The sequence below is a fragment of the Heliconius melpomene genome, chromosome 18, assembly GCF_056956725.1.
Source record: "Heliconius melpomene rosina isolate 202511_hmr_F chromosome 18, ASM5695672v1, whole genome shotgun sequence".
NCBI classification, from domain to species: domain Eukaryota; kingdom Metazoa; phylum Arthropoda; class Insecta; order Lepidoptera; family Nymphalidae; genus Heliconius; species Heliconius melpomene.
Genome location: NC_140406.1, coordinates 16,230,155 through 16,250,929, shown reverse-complemented (window position 1 = coordinate 16,250,929; position 20,775 = coordinate 16,230,155). Strand labels below are relative to the sequence as shown.

Here is a 20,775-nt window from a genome sequence, read left to right as displayed (position 1 = left end):
GCTATATGTGAGATATAGCGTAAAGGAAAAAGGGAGAATGTAAAAAAGAAACACAAAACATAAATGTATAAGTAATAATGTATCTATATCTTGCTGGTGCGAAATAAAACGTATAAAGTGCGATGATATTCGTAACGACGCGATGACAAGTCGACTCAATGCCAAAGATCACGAAAATGACTGGAAAATTGAATTCTTTTTTTCTCTTCAAATATTTTCTATCTATTAGTTTTGTGGGGAAATTACATTTTTTGTTATAAATAGTTATTATGTCAGATGGACGTTTAAAATATTTGCATGATTTTTATAATATTTTCCAACGTAATCTCCGCATGTGGAGCATCACGCGTCTCGCGCATGTACATCAGATTCCATTCCTTTACAGACATTGTATGTTAGCGTAACATACAATTTCTAGGCGGAACATAACGCCGTGTTTCGTCTTGCCAAACAAGGAAAATCAACATAATTTAAATGGAAACATTAGCAGGAATCATACCCACGATATTACATTCGAATATCGCACAATATAACAAACATTTTATGAAATTAGAAATTTACCGAAGTTTGCCGCACTGTCCTGCTTAACATGCACTCACTTCTGGACAATACGTCCTTTGCATAAATACTTCGTAAAGATTCGCCACTTCAAAGTTGTTGTTATATTATAACCGAATAATACGAAGGTTATTCTAATGTATAAGAATATTGCTATGAAGTGGACTTTAATGTAAATCCGTCAAGTAGTGTTGCGTGAAAGTGTAACAAACATCCATCCTTACAAACTTTCACATTTATAATATTAGTAGGATAGACTGATATAAAATTAAAATGTGCAAAATAAATTATTCAATCAATCTACATTCGAAACGTCTGTATGGAACGCGACGAATGATTTATTGCTCTATAAAAATATTTTTTCTATAAATATTTAGTTACATACATAAGTAGTAAGTGTTGAACGGCGTTGAGCAATACGCAATGCCTCCAGAATTCGGCAGAAAATAGGTAACGGAAGTGTCTTAACACTATTTTTATATAATACTAGCGGCACGCCCGCGGCTTCGCCTGCGTGAACTACGTTATTATTAATTTCTGTCTCCATGAGTACCTATGTCCTTTTGGACGTCCATGCAAAATTTGAGACTGCTAGCATTTGTAGTAACGAAGTTTCATACAAACTTTCAACCCCAAAAACAACCCCTTGGGAATCAAATATTGCAAATTCCCGTCTTAGCGAGCACCTACGTCCTATAAGTAACTCCTATGCAAAAGTTGAGATTCCTAGCACAAGTAGTTTCTGAGATTTCGTGATGAGTGAGTGACCTTTCGATTTTATATATATAGATAATATAATAGTATAAGCCCAAGATTATGCAAGTGACGTAGTGTTGCTACAACTATATTTTAAGTGTTAATTTTTCTTATTTTGTTGTGTAGTATCATAAATATTATTTTTCATAAACAGTATAGCATATTCTGTTTTCTGCTCGATATAGATTTATCTCATGATTACACTCACATGTACATCTCTCCTCCAGCATCCCTCGACCATCTGGCTCAAACGCGTCGCGTGCGCGTGCGCCGCCACGCGTCTCTTTATTTTTATCGACCGACCAACGATACACATATATCTAAATCATTATAAATAACCCTATAAGTCTATAAATATAGCCAGTTCGAATCCCTTAAAACAAAAGTGACAAAATGCATTGGAATGCCGGGAGGTGACACGGTGAAGGAATATTTTTGGCGTTTTCTCCTAAATGAAGATTCAGATGAAAAGTGTTTTTAAATTATTTTTCAGTTGAAATACGCTCAGTTCGTTTAATTTGTGACTAAAAAGTGTTGTGTATTTTCTTTCGTTGGAAATTATTAGTTAAAACGGTAAGTTTCTTTGTCTACCTATACTAGCATATAGTTAATTCTAGGATCTACTGGATAAATCGAAATATACTTTTCGGCTTCGGTAGTCACTCTTCAGCTTACTTCGGACACTTACGTTTCTTACGTTTCATGTGTCATACACAATTATTATTTATTTTCAATTGACCACGGGGGTAAGACCGAAAAGAAATTGAAGATGTACTCCATTATATTTTGAAGAAATTAAAATACTGTAATTAATTAATTTAATGTACACTTGGCACCAACATAAATTATTTTTTACAATCAATTTCAATTAAAAAATAGTCAAGTTTCTAAAATTGTGTCGCTTTTTACTATACTATACTACTATTCTATCGATTTAATGATAGAAATAGTCTACATTTTGTGTCTTCCAAAATGTTTCATGTCTTTATAGGACGGGCCAAAAGATCATAAATAACTAATAAAGTAGGAATAAAGTAACGAAACTAACCGTTGGTGATAATAAATAAACGTAAACATACATATTTTGTTCCAAATCAGACTTGATCCTTTACTTGAACACCGCGTTGACTGTGCCACTTTAGTATCAATGTGTATTGAAATTTAATACTTTCAATATGATATACCTACACATATAATGTTTTTTAGCTTCAAACAGAATCCCTCATGTAGCAGGGTAGGTAGAGGGGGGGGACTTCGTGTTAAGACACTTCGTCTTCGTCTCACTTGTTACCAAAGCGAGGAAATCAAAATAATTCATTCCCTTGAATGAAAATCGAACCCATAACCGTCGCGATAGTAGTCACTCGCTATACACGGTACTACAAAGGCCTAAACGATATCATACAAAATTATTTTTAAAAAAAAAGTCCAATTAACAAATGTCAAGATCGTGAAACATGTCGACACTTTACGGCCGCAACTTCCGACAGTTTATTCGTTAAATATCTTTGATATAGAAATAAACAATTGTGCAGAATTTATTTTCGGCGGAGAACTGAGTGTCTCAACATTAGTTTCTCATTGCCTACTCTGCGGAATAAAATGTAAAACTAAAAAAAATTGCATAATACATATAATCTATTACGTATTCTATTATACAATATTGTATTTGAAGTAGCACTAATACCTAAATAGCAAATAAATATAACAACAACGAAAAAATATATTTTTTAAATTTACGTACCCACAGAGGTACAAAGTTACTCGCGAGTACTATATAATAGAAGCCACCCCTGGCAACCTAATGTTAAGGCACGTTGGTTCCTCACTTTCCGCCAAATCTTTATTTTGAGTGTTGAGTGGCAAAACTCTACGCCGCGCTTTGCCTCGTTCCAAGCGGAAATGAAAATATTAGATACTATTCCCCCGAGTTAGAACCAACAAACATCCGTCAATCCGTTCAAAAAATAAAATAAATTATTTAAATAACAAATGTAATAAACAGGTGCGTGCAGATGTTTCTGGTAATAAAATATGAACGCTCATTATATTTTATTATAAAAACATTTCATTTGAATATTTATTTAAGATTTCGTGATTTATGTGTAAATCGTATGTCGATAATAAAAGTATTATTTTTCTATATTTTCGCGAGTTATTCATGCGGCAGGCAATTTAGGTCAAGCACTTAACTTACCTACGAACTGACCAGGAACAGGTTTAGAGTTAATTTGTACGCGGTAGAGTGAAATCTTTCTGCAGCTGGATAAAAGATATGCAGATATCGGTCTGTCTAGAACTACCATTCATACCAACGACGCTCTCTGGTCTATCTGTAAAGGCACACCAAGCCACGAAAAATTCGGACTTAAATCTACATTTGGGTGGCTCTGAGCAGTTTCTAAATTTATGGAATGCTACGTGGTGAAGGTATGGTGTCTTCGCTACTCAATACGCAAGATTTCGAGATTGGGCAGTTCATGGGACAGGATAGGATCCACCTTCTATGTGCGGGATACAGCGTGAAGCTGAATAAAGACTACGTGCTAGGCAGAAAAGTCTTAGCGGTGAAATATTTCTAAAATATTGCGTTTTCAAGTAGCGGAATCCTTATAAAATTAAATAAAATACACCATGGGATCAAACGTATTTACTTTTCAACATTCCTCCAAAAAAAGTAAGCACTTACGTAACAGAAACAAAGGCCAGTAATAAATAGAGAATGAGAATTAAATTTCCCCGTGCTTCGAGGGACTGTTGACCTGGATATTCAATATTTATTTCAGATTGATATTTCAACTGATTTTGAGAAAATAAATGATCTTGACAGAGAAATATACCTAGAGACAGACAGACTGGTAGTCAGATGAATAATTAATTCATCCTATAAGGATCCTATTTCTTTCTTTTTAGGTCTAATTAATCTAAATTGAAAACTGAATCGAAATTACCTGGAATCTAGATAGTTCGAATAAATTTTATCAATAAAGATTTTTTTACAAATGCCTTCTTTCTACGTATAATATTAAAATGTATTCAAATATAATGCATTTTCAATCATTCATTCGCCGTGTGATCCCGGCCTAGAATAGGATCACCCTGGTACTGATGGTGTCGTAAGAGGCGACTAAAGTACGTGTGGTAGAGTCACGTCGCCAGCAATGGCAACACGCATGGGCAGACTCGACCGGATCATTACCACCCCCGGCATTTAAAACCGGCGTTAAGTAGTGGCTTTATGCCACTGCGTTGCGCACTAGGTAATGCCGGGCTCCGGAGCCCAACCCCCACCCCTCCCTAGAATATGAAAGCGGCACTTAAAGAGAAACTACCCCAGGAGGGTACCAGCACCTCCGGTGCTGGAGAATCCCTCCCTGAGTCCTCAAACTCAGGCTGCCCTTCGAATTCTGGGGAGGGCACAGTACCGCGCACAAGTCAAATTCGCAAACAAGGCAAACGAGACGTACGCTCCACGGCAACCCCTTCCACACTAAACGTGGACTTCTGTAACATCAGGGGTCTTCATTCCAACCTGAATGCCGTCCACCACCATCTTGAGACGGCACGGCCGGCCTTGTTATTTCTGACGGAGACTCAAATTATCCGACCGAGCGACACAGCCTACCTCCAATACCCCGGCTACAAAATTGAACACAACTTTCTGCCTCACGCCGGGGTCGCTGTGTTCATAAGGGAGGACCTAAGTTTCCGTCGTCTTGCAAATTTTGAAGGTCGGGACCTGTCGACTATCTGGCTCCGTGTTGACTCGGACGATCGAACCCGAGTCTACGCATGCCTTTACAGGTCCCACAGTGGCAATGCGGAAACGGATCGGCTCATGGAGCACATGCAATCGGCCATCGACGATATGCTCTCACAGATCCCCTCTGCTGAGGTCGTGATACTTGGAGATTTTAACGCGCACAATGCCAGTTGGCTTGGATCACGCACCACCGACCACGCTGGGAGGGCCGTTTTTGACCTTGCTACGGCGAATGGATTGTCCCAATTGGTTGAGTCGCCTACGCGACTCCCGGACGTGGACAACCACAATGCCTCCTTACTGGACCTTCTGCTGACTTCGCACCCGGAACAGTACCAGGTTGTCGTCGATGCTCCTTTGGGGTCTTCTGACCACTGCCTGGTACGGAGTGTCGTGCCCATTAAGCGCGGCAGTCGCAGAACACCCGCAACTCGTCGCGTCTGGCACTACAAGTCAGCAGATTGGGATGGGATGCGTACATTTTACTCATCTTATCCCTGGGGCTCGGTTTGCTTCTCTTCTGATGATCCTAGTACCTGTGCCGCTGCTGTTGCCGACGTGGTTCTGCAGGGCATGGAACTTTATATTCCTAGCACTGTAGTGCCCATCGGTGGCAAGTCACAGCCTTGGTTTGATACGTCTTGCAAACTCGCTGCCCTTAGCAAACGCGAGGCATATCAAATCTGGGCCGAGGCACTGGTTACTAAGGATCCGAAGGTGAAAGCCTCAAAAAGAGAGTATAACCGGGCCTCTAGGTCCTTTAAGCGGCAAATTGCCAAAGCAAGGTCCGAGCATATCGCCAAAATCGGCGAGAAGCTTGAGAGCTACCCGTCCGGAACTCACCAGTTTTGGGCGCTCTCAAAGGCGGCACTCGGCAACTTCAGCCAGCCTTCGCTTCCGCCTTTACGCAAGGGGAATGACATCTTGGTCCATACGGCGAAAGAGAAAGCCGATCTCCTGGGCGCTCTCTTTGCTTCGAACTCGACTTTGGATGACCAAGGATCAACGCCACCGACCATCCCGCGGTGCCAGAGCTCAATGCCTGAGGTTAAGTTCAGCCAAAAAGCTGTAAGGCGAGCTCTGTCCTCTTTGGACATCCATAAGTCGAGCGGGCCAGATGGCATCTCCCCCTTAGTGCTTCGTTCTTGTGCTCCTGAGCTGACACCGGTGCTAACGCGTTTGTTTCGGCACTCTTACTCAGTCGGCGTAGTCCCAGATTCATGGAAGAGCGCTCTTATCCACCCGATCCCGAAGAAGGGCGATGGTTCCGATCCATCTAACTACAGGCCTATTGCCATCACCTCCCTACTCTCAAAAGTCATGGAGAGCATCATCAATAGCCAGCTCTTGGTTTATCTAGAGGATCACCGATTGATTAATGACCGTCAATATGGCTTCCGCCATGGTCGCTCAACCGGTGATCTTCTGGTTTACCTTACCCACCGTTGGGCTGCGGCTATTGAAAGCAAAGGAGAGGGCCTGGCAGTTAGTTTGGACATGGCGAAGGCCTTTGATCGAGTGTGGCATGGGGCGCTCCTTGCTAAACTTCCATCCTATGGGCTTCCCGAGAACTTATGCAGGTGGATCGCCAGCTTTCTCACTGGGCGCAGCATCAAGGTCGCTGTCGACGGTTTTTGCTCCAAACATATGCCCGTGAACGCTGGCGTTCCCCAAGGCTGCGTGCTGTCTCCCACGCTGTTTCTTCTGCATATCAATGACATGCTGGAGGATTCTAGCATTCATTGCTATGCAGATGACAGCACGGTGGACGCTGTTTACTCCGGCCGCGCAAGTCTTTCTCGGGAAAACGCTGAACAGTGCCGAAATAAACTTGTGTCTTCTGTTGAGGCATCCCTCGAGAGTGTCTCTTCATGGGGTGAAAAGAACCTGGTCCAATTTAACCCCCTGAAGACACAGGTTTGCGCGTTAACCACAAAAAAAACCCCATTTATCGTATCGCCAGTCTTTCAGAACACTCCCCTTTCAGCCGCGCCGAGTATCAGCATATTGGGCCTTAATGTTTCGAGTGACTGCCAGTATCGCGATCATCTGGAAAGCAAGGCCAAGTTGGCCTCGAAGAAACTGGGGGTTATCAATAGAGCCTGTCACAGCTGTCTACATTCGACAGTGTGAACTGTGATAAAAATGAAGGAAATTTGCAAATTTTGAAAAAGTATATATTTTTTATTTCACGCTGTATCCCGCATACAGCAAGCTTAGTGTTAACACAACGTTTTCTTATTTCCGCAAAATTTTCAAGACACTTCCTACTTAATTAACGCCACGCTGTGTTTTTTCAATTAATTTCCCTGAGTGGGAATCGAACTCACAACCGTCGCGTTGTCCCGGCCACTACTAGTAGTATAGACTCTGACAGTGTAAAGTGAAAAAGTCGAAGCACTGTACTTAAGACACGTTATCTCCACCAACTACTAGTTGAGCTTTCATTACTACTTCCGTCTCACAGAAGGGAAACGTCTTACTAAGACGACGGTGGCGGTTTGATTCCCACTCATTTCAATGTAAACTGATGATTGTAGATGATTTAGTTTTGATCTCAGCTAATGGCGTATGATTATATTTGAATAATTTTTATTTCTGTATAAATCGCAGCGTTAAGGTCCGCCGCTCAACACAATGTCTCAAAAATAAAAATCGGAGTATTTCCCTCACCTACCCTGTTATGAAACCACGAAAACTATAAAAAAAAAATCTAAGTATAAAATATTACTACACTTACATTTTAATACAAAGTTACAGGCAGACGCTTAAACAAAATAATGAATTATTGATGAGCGGACTATTTGACAAATAAATTGATAGACAACGGTCATGGTCATGTAGGTATATTTAATAAAAAGGACATAATTTGTTACATTGTTAAATCTATAACTTTTTAAAGTACTACCACTAGTCCACATTAGAATTGGAAAATATTTTTATAAAACATTTTAAAATATTGACGTAGAGACCAAATTCATATTAAACACGGATAGCTGTCTTCAGAAAGATACTGCTACGCTACTGCTACTTCACGTATTTAACAAAATATCATCTATTATCAGTCTCATTCATTTCGTCTACACACACACTATACAGACCAAGGAAAAACAAATTAAATTCCACAAGTATTTTTTTTGTCTAATATTTTAACATTATTTAATTTATTTCTATATTATAAAAATACTGACTTAGTTTGTTAGAATAGAGCTTTTTATATTAATTTATAAAACAATTTGAAATTTGTATACTTAAAATATTTTATTTAATATATTTTTATTATTATTTATACATTGGCCAAATCAAGTATAAGTAACAATATCTCGCTAATCCACACAATAAAAAAGCGTAGCCTGAAAAACGCAGTGCGTTGCCATTTCGAAAATAATTAAATGAGGTCAATTTACCGCGTGAAGTTGCAGCGTAGGGATGCGCACGCCTCAACGCGAAGTTAGCCGCGACCGAGTCTGCGCTGTGTACCGCCCAGCCGTCGCCCACGACCATCGCCTCTTAAAATTATTAAAAAAAACAATAAAAAATATAAAGGAAACTTATTGTGTGGCGAGAATTAGTTATTTTAATGTAATGGCGATTTTCACGCGTTCACGCAAAAAATATTTGTGATTTCTCACCCTTTCAATATGTTACCAGAGGATTTTACTTAGTTGTGTGTTTATCGTGCTGTGTGTTTTTAATTAATAACAACTCAAATTTTATGTAAGTATTATAATAAATTAAAATTTATTTATATATTTATGTATAAATTATAATTTTCTAGATGCATCTTTTATTATATAAATAGTGAAGTGACGCGTGTAGTGTTGTAGCCAAATTATTTCATCAGAACAATTGCCCGACGTCGACTTATCATTAGACTAGAGTGATTAATGTAGGTTCTAATGATAGAGGTAGCTTAATGATCATTTTAATTGAACTATCATCATTATTTTTTAATTATTATTACTTTATAAACACTGTTAAAAAAAAAGCGAAATGGGCTTAAAGTAGAGCTTTCCTAAACAAATGTTCAATAATTAACAAATAATAATAATATTATAAACAACATTTTTTTTTTGTAATTTATAAAAAGAACCATCTTACAAATACAATATTCATAATATTTTTAATCATACACATCATTTTATAAAAAAAGTAAACAATATTAACTTGATTATTAGTTTTTATATTCGAATAAATAAATAATCTAATACTACTACTCATACAAACAGACAGTGCTCAGAAAGCACGTTCAAGGAACATTTTAAGCATATGTTCGTTTAAATATTGCGAAATCAATATTTTTTAATTAATGTAACGTTGAAGTACAATATATAATAATATTATATTATTTTCCACTTGTTTTATTAAACTTTTCGTGTAACATAATCTAAAAAATATTTAATAAAGTATATATTTAGTCTTTGAACACGACACTTGCTACAGCCTGCACAGCCTGCAGGTAATGGGATGTATTCGGTAATTAATATTAAAAAATATACATATCATCTTTTACAAAGCGTCCCTATTTTTCGCAAAAAAAATTAAAAAAATCGTATTAAACTACAAAAACTAAAAAACCAGGTTAAAATGTCGACTTTATGGATTTTGCTGTCTTCAAAGATATTGTTTGTTTGTTTGCGAAATTCTACAACAAAAGTTTAAATAAATAAAGTTTAAATAAATTAATAAACGAAATCGAAGGCACGAAATATATATATGACGTCAGAACCTTGCCAATATTTTAGTTATATTAGAACGATTTTTGATTATATTTTATTTACAATTAATTAATTATAATTTTTATTAAAAAAAAACACATTTACTTACGTAAAGTTTACTCTTCGTAGTGATAATGGTCAAAACATTTGTAATCTTTTTCACCCAGTGACAAGATAAAATATAACTTCTATATTTCGTAAATAATTTTTTTTTAGTTTCACATTGTATCTATCACACCCAGGGTAGACAGAGGGAACCTGGGATCTTAATGTTCAGACACTCTGTTCCCATCAAGACACTTCCGTTCCAAAATTTCCTCCCAGTTCTGAAGGTATTGCGTATTGAGAGGCGGCGGCCTCGCTACCAGACCGAGTTGGAATTGAACCCACAGCCTGTCGTGTATACACGTCGCCGCGACTTATTAAGTAACATTATCAAATAAAAATCAAGTTTTGCTATACGATAATAGAGTACTAGAGTTATCGTTATCAGTATAAGTATTAAGTATGTACATATTAAGGCACTATCGCTTATCACCGACAGCTCGCGGCACTCGTCAGAGCCTTGCCTCAATTATTGATTTAATCCTATTCCGTTATGAGATAACTTAGCTGTGATGTGTTAGACTACTACTACAGTCTACAACTGATAGTTAATGATAACTGGTTACAGGTTCAAATTTCGTCGAGGTTAAATAAAAATCATGGTTTTTAATATAAGGGAAAGCCTCAATGAGCTAAGAAAAGCTTTATTTCGTTTTTAGGGTTCCGTACCCAAAAGGAGACTGGACCCTATTAGTAAGATTTCACTGTCTGTCTATCCGTCTGTCACCAGGCTATATCTTAAACCATGATAGTTCAACAGTTGGAATATTCACAAATTGTGTCTTACTGTTGCCGCTATAACTACAAGTAGGTACTAAAAAACAGAATAAAATTCACGAAGCTTTTTCGCGGAACTCACGAATGGGAATTCACTACCATCGAGCTCATAGACCCTTTATCACGATTGCCGCAAATGGTCTCGTTCTTCACTTTCCGTCTATTTAACTAGCTTTGAATAGTGAATTAAAATTAAAACAGCTTCACGTTGTATCCCGCACACAGCAGGGTAAGCAGAGGGAACTCACTTTCCGCCGAATTACGGATAGTTAATTATGGAATGGTAACCATTTTTAATCCAACCAACCCATTTTAAATACAAACGTAACCATTCGTATTCGTAACCATTGCGCGATGTAAGTCACAGTCCAGATGTATTGAGACGATTATTTTTAGCCATTCATAAAAGGGTTATAGTGTAGAACTCTGTTACACATCACTCCCTATGTAATCCGTTTCATTTCTTTTTTTTTCTTTCTTCATTGGCTTTTATTTTTAATCTTGAAAAGTGTTATGAGAACACCAATGAAACAAAAACACTCTTGTAATGTGCTATAAATTTTAAGATATGTAAAATTTCGCTCGTAACTGTCAAAGTTACCCACATTGACTGTACTTTAATAATCGAAGAGGAATAAATCATACATTTAGTAATATAACTCAAGGTCCAAGTCCTCGGTGGCTAGGGCTCCAGAGAGACCTCCAGAGGAACCTTCTCACAATACGCGCCGTCTCAAGCAATACTGCCTTCTGCATCCGGTTCTTGATCCAACAGCTAAGCGATAACCTCTTAAAATGTTGGTCGAGGCTTTTTGCTATAACACCGTTAACTGAAACCACTATCGGCAATACGGTAGACGAAATAATTATTAATAGTATTATTATTATATCTATAAATTCGAATAGATAGTTCTGATTCCAATTCAAATAAAGTAAAATTTAATAGTTCCTGATTCAACCGTTTGGTTCAATGCTCTAGTAACGGGAACTACTAAACTTTACTTAATTCTAATTGGAATTAGAGGATGTGTTATCAGAGTTATCACACATACACACATATACACTTAAGTTATTTCCATTTTAAAACATACGCAATGTCACAGGCATTAACCTGTCAAAAATATATAATAGATACGTATAACCAATAGTCTTAAACAACTGTAAAAATGATTCCGTCTCAAATAAACAGGCAACAATAGCCAGACGTAGCTAAAGACTAATAATGCCGTGATGAGGGCCCTCTGTCTAATGAGAGCGGGCCTCTCTGCCTCTCTGCCTCTCAGCCTCTCTGATGCTTGGCTTGTTTTGTATTTTAAATATAAATGTATGTATAACTTTGAGATTCTTCAGGTATTTCTGATTTTTATTTATTTCTTTTAAAAATATATTTGAATTTATTATTATTTTATTATAATATTTTTTTATTATAATAACTGCCTATTTGAATAAAGAATATTTTTTGAATTAAATAGTAGGCCTTGAATTCTTGCATTTTGTAAGAGGTTATTATTAAAGTCTATGTAACAAATGACATATGTATTTTATATATAAATGGCGCTACATGATAAGGAAAATAACCAATTTACTATACATATTAGTTTAGAAAACAGTGTTTAAGTATAAACGCAATGACTGTGGGATCGACCCTCTCCTTCCGGGAATCAATTATTTTCATTACCTCTCCGCGTTAAGATTCGCACCTGACCACACCGTCTACAAAAAATCGCAAAACTACAAAACTCCTATAAACAATAGCAAGTATCGTTATCAATTTACCGGGTGCCAGAATTCAATTACCGTCTCACAAACAAGTGGTCCTCTAGTCCTCTACTGTGCACAAGGTGTGAGGTCGCCGACATTTCAATTACGTGTAAATAATTTTGTGACAGATTCTAGTGTTATATATATATATTTTTAGCTTCACGCTGTATCCCTGAAATAAGTTAGGCAGAGTTATAATAATATACTAGCGGCCCTTGTGCGGCTACGCCCGCCTGGAATATAGGAATGTAATTTAAGTGTATTTATGAAAAAACCGGCCAAGCGCGAGTCGGATTCGCCCACCGAGGGTTCTGTACCAATTTCAGGATTGTGATTGGGAAATGCATAGTATTATAGGTTTTGATGATGGGTAGGTCTACGGGAAGTACACTATAGGTTTCACTATACATAAATGCTCATAGAAATGAGCATTTATGTATAACCTTACGCTTATGTAGAACCTTTGGGTTATATAGCTCAAATAATATAATAATATGGATTAATTATTTTAGTTTGGTTATTTATACTGGTGTGCTTGCAAAAATTATCGAATTTAAAAGAAAAACCACTTAAATTCCGATTCCGCAAAAATTCCGGATTAAAATATAGATAATATATTGCTCCACAATTCTCTATCTATCATTGAGAAATTGCAAGCACTACGTGGCTGTTATATCAGCTAAGTTATAGCGGGTCTACAATAAAATAGTTATCACTAGTTCAAATCCTGGGAAGTGTGCATAAAAAGTGCAATAAAGTGCTTCATGTCTCGAAGCGGGTCACGGAAACATACGAGAACATATTATGAGCGAAAACGATAGAACTGTTCAAATTATAGAATTATATGTTTTTGTCTCGCCACGCAGTACATTATGTTTTGACCTGGCGAAGACCCTCTCTCTGCTTTTCACCCTCGCGCTTTTTCACGAAGCAGGATGGATACAAAGAAACTAGTGTTAAGAACTTAAGACACCGCTCTCCACTTTCTTGCCATTTTTCGAGACTTTACGTAATGAGTGGCGGAACACAACGCCGCACTTTTTCTACCTGAGCGAGGAATTAAAAATAATGTTAAATATAATATCACTATCCCGAGTGGGGATCGAATGTACAACTACAGTCAGTTTACGTTTATTTGATAAACACTAATATATTCAAAAGGAAATTACATAGTATTATCTTGCATTGGAATCGGTTTTGCTACCTGTAATGGCACGCTACGCTACATACGAGTATGTACGTGAAAAACGAAATATTGTATGATTATGAGCAATAAACTTTAATTAAATGTGTATTTTTTTGTCTTCGCTTTTTATATTTTCGTGTTTACTTAGTGTTCGTTATTTTTAAACAATTTCTAAGTTTTGGAAAGTATAGAGAATGATGACATTTTTAATTATACATATTTTTATGTCACACTTTCATTTCGAATTACTTAGGAACATAAAAAATAAGTAGAAGAATCAATCGTGATATTTTATCTAACAAGATGGAGAAAGCATATATTTTTATTTTTTTACTTATTAATCCCGCATATTGTAAGGCGGACAGAAGGAAACTAGTATTATAATACTTCGTTCCCACGCACCCCAAAATTTTCGAGGCATTGCGTGTAGATTGGCGGGGCTCAAACATGCGGGAAATAAACAATTGATTCTCTCCAGTGGGAATTGTATCCACAACTGCCGTGTTTACAGTGAGACCCTGAGCTGCTGCTTCACGATGACCTCATTTCTCTATAAGTGAGTTGTAAGCCCACAACCACTGTTTTTCGTTAGACACTTACTAACTGCGCCATGTCGACTCTGACATGATATTATTCAAATAAATTTCAACAAATAACCTCTAAAGAATGCGAGTGTTTCAATGACATGTTTATAATCTTACAGTAAATAGAGATGTCATTTCTACAAATTTATTATGATTATAAAAATAGTAGTGTAGTAACCACGGAGTTAACGGTTGAAGTGAAATGTAAAATATTTATGTATTTAACTTCAAAGGAAGTTGTATGCCCCAACAAGAATGAACGGGGCGAAAAATAGATTGGCATGCTTCTACATGAGGCCTTCGTGCTGCTGGGGCACAAGCGTGCCTTTAAACCTTTTTAGCTTTTTAGATTGTGGGTTCGATTCCCACACAGAAATAAGGATATGGACGTTCTACTCAGTGTGTACCTACTTGTAGCGTTTTGTACAATATTGACAGCCGTGTGTTTATCAAATGTTAACACAGAGTATGTGTATACTTAACTACTATGTACTATGTGGCGCCGTATCCTGTTACAAAGAATCTATTTCCCATGCACATGCATAGAGTACAAGCAGGAACTGGGGGAGTTATTACTTTGTCATCTAAGATTTAATAAAATGTATTTGATCAAGAAGCTATCGTGGTCCAGTAGGACAGCGTTTGACCTTAGGTTCACTGCCATTCAAGGATTTTTTTCATTTTCATTTGTCAGCTCTGGCAAGGTAAAGTGCGCCCTTGAATTCAGCGACTTAGGAAAGAAAAATACTTTTCAAAAAAATGAATTAAAATTTGAGCGGAACGAAATGAACAAAATTTGAATTTACGCGTCTTGGAAACCGTCCAAGCTTTGATTACTAAGCCATACGTTCTTATCAACTATATCGAAATATTTGGCTTGTCATAACTTATTTATGTTGTGCTAACAACTTCGTTGGGAGATTTTTACAAATTTCCGCCACACCAAACATAAAATTGCTTAGAATTATCGTTAGGTAGAGAGAATACTACGAGTATTTAATAAAAAAAACATATTTTAAAGTGTTATTCTGCAGTTAGGAAAGAAACCTTAAGAAACATACTTTTGCTAAAACAACTCGATTGTCTAAAAAATAAAAAAAACAAGTTACAATACAAATCCAATTTTTTTATTTAATTTCTATAAGTTTAGAGTCCTGCCTGACCTGTTTAAGAGATTCCTGTGTTATCGATTCACGACGCCTTGATACTTGAAGGGGAGAGAGAGACAAGTATCCATGTATAAATTAATGCTAATATTAGTACCCTCTTTGCGTATAGACGTCGGACTCAGTGAAGTCATTTAAAGAAATTATTTTATATTTTTTGGATTATATTTGTTTGTTGTTGGTTTAATCGAATCCACAACCCTTTAGAAGAAATTAATTGTCTTCATTTCTTTGCTGTGGCAACAAGACAAAAACGCCTCTCAACACACAGCGTCTTGTGCGCTGCTTGGGGAACGGAGTGTCCTAACACTAGATTCACACTCCCTACCCTGCTATATGCGGGATACAGCGTGAACCTAAAAAATATTATTCACGAAATGCAAAAACAAATTGTACCATAGTTCAAATATTTGTGGCATTATACAAACTAAGTTAAGACCGCCGCGACACTTGCGGTGTATTTCAATTAAGTTTTACGTACGTCGTATGTTTACATTAATTAGTGTTTGTTTTAGGGTTTACATCAGTTGTATATTTTTAAAAATTTATAATATAGTTTCTATATCATATATAATATATTTTGAGGTCAATCGTGGCGCAGGAGGTACAAGTGTGTGACTGTAAGCACAACAGGTTGTGGGTTCGATTGCTATTCTAGGAAAATGAAGTGCCCCTGCGCCACGATTGACCTCATAATATTATTGATTTTTTAAAATTCTATTTATATATATTTATATCGTTTATAACGTTTTATGTAAACCTAACTAGTTTTGAATTGAACTACGAAAGACACCACATGTTGTATGTAACTGAAAATCGATTTACCATTAAGCAGAATAAAATTTGTGCACAAACTTTTCAACTTTTGTATACGAATTGAAAATTGAATATTATTTGTAATGACATCTCTCCGTGGCACAGTGGCACAGTGGCACAGCGTGGTCTTACTGTATACTCGACGGCTATGGGTTCCATTCTTGCGTGTAGAGTCCCGCCACTCACGATGTCCCGAAAAATGGCAAGATGAAGCTTAAAAATATCGAACCTACAATTTCAATAGCTATAATATTTGCCAATGACGTCTTACGTCAAATCCATTTGGTTTTCTTTGAAATCACCAACGACTAACAGCGGATTCTGTTATGGTTTGTATAGAATAATCATATTATAATAATAAGCTTTTCTTAGAAATATTTCATAATACCTTGTAGCAAGAAATAAGGCGTCATTTTTATTGTTGCAAAAGCAGTTGAAATTACAAGAAAGCTGTGTTTTACATAACTATGTTAAAAGTATTATTTTAGCATTTAGTTATTTTAACATTTAAAAATGTTAACATTAGTTACACCTTAGCATTGAAATTTAATTATTATATTATTTATATTTATATATTGTTATTTATTATAAGTTGGTAAATCGAGGAATAAATGCCCCGTAGGTTCCCATAATTATAAAAGTCGTATAGTCCACGCAGACGATGTCGCGGGCAGTAACTAGCATGATATAAGGAGGCTTTTCAACGTCGACGGCCTCAAATTGGGTTAAAGTTTCTCAAGCTCACTATATTTTCGCTATGGAAATTGCGAACATTGTGAACTTCTCTTAAAAGCTTCAACTCAAAGATACTAATCGTCAGGTCGTTACATCTCTCGTTAGCCTACTTTTCAAATTAATGTTACAAAGTTTCAATGCTTATTATTTTTTAAACGATTTAGCTTCATGCTGTAACCCCCCGCACCCCCGCACATAGCAGGGTAGACAAAGGTAACCTGGGGATCTAGTGTTAAAAAACTACCTTCTCATTAAGACTTTGTATAAAGCTGGGCTAAGGCTTTCGGCGGAACTCAGCACCGCACTTCTCCTCGTTACCAGAGCAGGGAAATGAAAATACTTCCTTCCTCCGAGTGAGAATTAAAACTCACAACTCTCATATTAACGCTTGTGCCCCTGTCCACAACACCCACAATGTTTTAATAAATCTATACATACATATGGACAATTGAGTGATGAAAATTATGAAAACACTTTACAAGTTTGAGAACATTAAAAATGCGTAAACAAAAATAAATAGTGACAAAACCTTCGAAATTAATTAACTAATCAACGCATAAAGGTAAAAAGGTTACAACATCACACCAAGCAATTTGACATACAAATTGTACGCGTGAATTGAATTTCGGCTTTCACACGATCACCGCTAATGTCATTGGGACTCCAATCACCGTTAATAATCACATCCTAACAATGTTTAATGAACGACAACGAGTGCCTCCCTGCCAGCCCTACCATGTGCGGGATACAGAAACAATCAATGATATAATATTTTTTTATATGTGCTTACAGTATAGACTCGCGCTCGTGCAGACGGCGACCTCCAGCCCCGGAGTGCCGAGTGCGGAGTGCCGACCTATTTGCGCACTCAATTGCTTCTTATAGTTCCTGAATTGTCACTACATTTGTAGTTTTGTTAGCATGTTTCAAGATACATGGCTTGATCTTTTCGCCCTCGCCCGGTCTTTGTTTGGGTGGAGCTTAAGGCGTATACGTAAAATTTCCGTATAAAAAATCCGGGGTTTCTTCACGCTGTATCCCGTACATAGCAACGGAGGCAAGGGCACCGTAGTGGTAAGACACTCCGTTCTCATTAAGATACTTTCGTTTCCCACTTTCCGCCGAACTCTAAAGGCATTGCGCGTTGAGTGACCCAACATCGCACTTTGCACCAGAGCGAGGCAAATGAAATTTTTAAATATATAGTTTAATCCCAGGGGAGATTTTCTCGAAATTCTTACACTCCTCAAGCGATGCTATCTTGCGATTATTAACTATCGCGGTGCAGTGTGTCGAGTCAAAGCAATGCTTGAGATTTACGACACACATGTAAAGGGTCCTTTAAACACGCGGTAACGCTTACCTCCACTGGTAGTTATAGAGGTCCATTCTTTAGCGACACCCAATTCGAAAATATACTAGATATTATAGTGCCGCCTTAAAAATATATTCTAGAAATAAATTGATGATGATAGTTCTAGATAGACCGAGAAGTCGCTCCTACTTTGTCTGCGTACAAATCAACCCTAACTATTATTTTTAAGAATATTCTTTTCCTGTTAAAAGGGTTCAATCAGGAATTGATTCTAAAATTGTATATGGGTTTCATGTTGAACTTTCTTCTTCTTGCTCAAGAGTCTTCCCCCAAAATCTATTGATTTGTTGGGTGTTATAAATAATGACAAAAACTAATAAAATTTCACTTCTTCTAGCCTTTCTATCTGCGAACTCTTTTATTAGGCATTCAAAGTCTATGTTTTCTGCAATTTTATTTTCAAAGTTGTTAAGATCACTTTGTTTTTTTTTTTTAGATATCAAAGGCGACGATGACTTTGTTTTTTTTTAGATCTTAGACCATTTTAAAGGACATCAAGTCCCCTAAGCCACACCGGGCAGCAAATACCCAATACATCTTTGCGTAAAGCGCCCTAAACGAGCGTCTACGGCGCCCTTTTTATCCGGCGCCCCTGGGCGGTCGCCCAGCCTCGCCCTACCCTAACGCCGCTAGTGGCTCTTTGTAAAAAAACGTAAAGAACAAAATGATTTCTAATTTATTTGTCTACTTGCTACAAAAAAATTAAAGAATGAAAATTTAAAAATGATACAGGCTGTTATAAAACAGAACAATAAATATTTTAATTAGCAAATGATAGCAAATGTTAGTAATATCTATTTTAGCGTCTCCCACATGTAGGTCATGCTGGCAGTTAGTTGTGTTGCATTTGTTCAGTCTATTATTGTATTGTCTGTTTGATATTAGAAAGGTGGAGAATGTTTTGATCCTTATTAGTTTATCTAACTGAAATTTTAATTTATCTAGGAATGACCTGATTGTTTGTTTTCAGTATATTAGAACAGCATGTGACAGTAAGTGCTGTGGTTTCTGGTTGGAGCTTCATTTACCTGTTCTGGTAAGCTAAAGCGTGGCATTAAGTTCCATGGTTGGATTCATGGTTCCATAGTTCCACTCAAAACGCAATGTCTCGAAAATGGGGCCATCTCAGAACATATATAAAGACACCTTTTACCGTACGGCAGATTAAATATTAATTAAAAAAATATATTTAATACATGTTTTTTTGTTACAGGGGACCAAACCAAGGAAACCTTCAAACAAAATAGCCGTACTAATTGTAAAAATATAATTTAAATTTCATATTTTTAATAAGTAATAAGACTCTTAAGGAAATACAAACAAAATTTAGTATAATTTAAAATATTTTTTTAAAAATAGATAGACCGTACTTGTGATTGTAACGTAGTGAAGTGTGGTGGGCGTATGGAATTGATACTGGCAACGAGTTTGTTTCTCCGGCTGAGAAGAAGTAATTTACATAGGTGAGCATTTTTTTATTTACTTTCACTATTTACAATGATCGACCGCAAGTTACATTGTTACGAGTATCCCGTTGCATCTTTGTCTTATGGGAACCGAAACGGGAACAGTATCGTAAGGGAACGGGAATATTTATCGTATGGGAACGGGAGTATTCGAGGTTTTATGTTTTACGTCATTGAGTCTACATGACATAAAACGTTAAATTTTTATTTCCTTTCCCAGAGGAGTTTGAGTAAATCCTCTTTGAGTGCACCTGCGCAACCCTCAGGGAACCCGCACGATTTTTAACTTTTTACATCCAGCGGAGTCTTCGTTAAATATGAAAGTGTTGGTTACAAATAAGTAGCTTTTTTACTAGGAACTTTGGTCATATTATAGTGAAATTTATATAAATAAGAAAGTTTTTAGCCTTACGCTGTACCCCGCCCATAGCAGGGTAGGCAGAGAGAACCTAGGAATTTAATATTAAGACACTCTATTTCCAATGAGACACTTCCGTTCCACTTTGCGCCCAATTCAGGAGGCATTGCGAATTAAATGGCGGAACTCGACGCCGCGTTTTGCAAGTAAGAGCTGAGACACACAAAAATAACGATCACGGTGTGTAGCGCTTTACAGTGGGTTCCAACGAAACGGTTAACGTAATGTAATATAGCCTTCTTTGATAAATGGACGATCCAACGCAAATAATTTTTCAATCTGAACTAGTAGATATTAGTGTGTCCAACCAATCTGTTTTATTTTTTTTAATGAACCTGGGAACCTAGTGTTAAAACATTCCATGGCCATTCCCGTGCATATGGTCACATGGTCACATACAGCATTTCGCGTTGAGAGGCGGAATCAAACTCGTTACAAGAGCGACAAAGTGAAAATATCAAATATTTCATTTCTTCGAATGGGAATCTAACTCAAAACCTTTTCTTATTTACCTATAAAATATGACAATGTTTGGTCTTGGTAGTTTTAGTGTCCTGACCCACAACCAAGCATTCGGACCCATACTTTATG

General features: G+C 36.9%; 1 protein-coding gene across 15 annotated transcripts in view; it reads left to right on the top strand.

The window, feature by feature from the left end:
* Window positions 1-1,601: 1,601 nt before the first annotated feature.
* LOC146529726 (muscle calcium channel subunit alpha-1-like) overlaps window positions 1,602-20,775 on the top strand; it is a 70,337-nt gene continuing 51,163 nt past the window's right edge. For 12 of the 15 annotated variants that reach the window (XR_014879011.1, XM_085201810.1, XM_085201809.1 and 9 more), the window contains exons 1-2: window positions 8,540-8,794; window positions 19,514-19,763. The gene's annotated coding sequence lies outside the window, so the exon portion shown is untranslated. Of the gene's footprint in view, window positions 1,888-8,539; window positions 8,795-19,513; window positions 19,764-20,775 lie in introns of those variants that run through there. The other 3 variants (XM_085201816.1, XM_085201817.1, XM_085201806.1) reach the window with 2 other exon arrangements.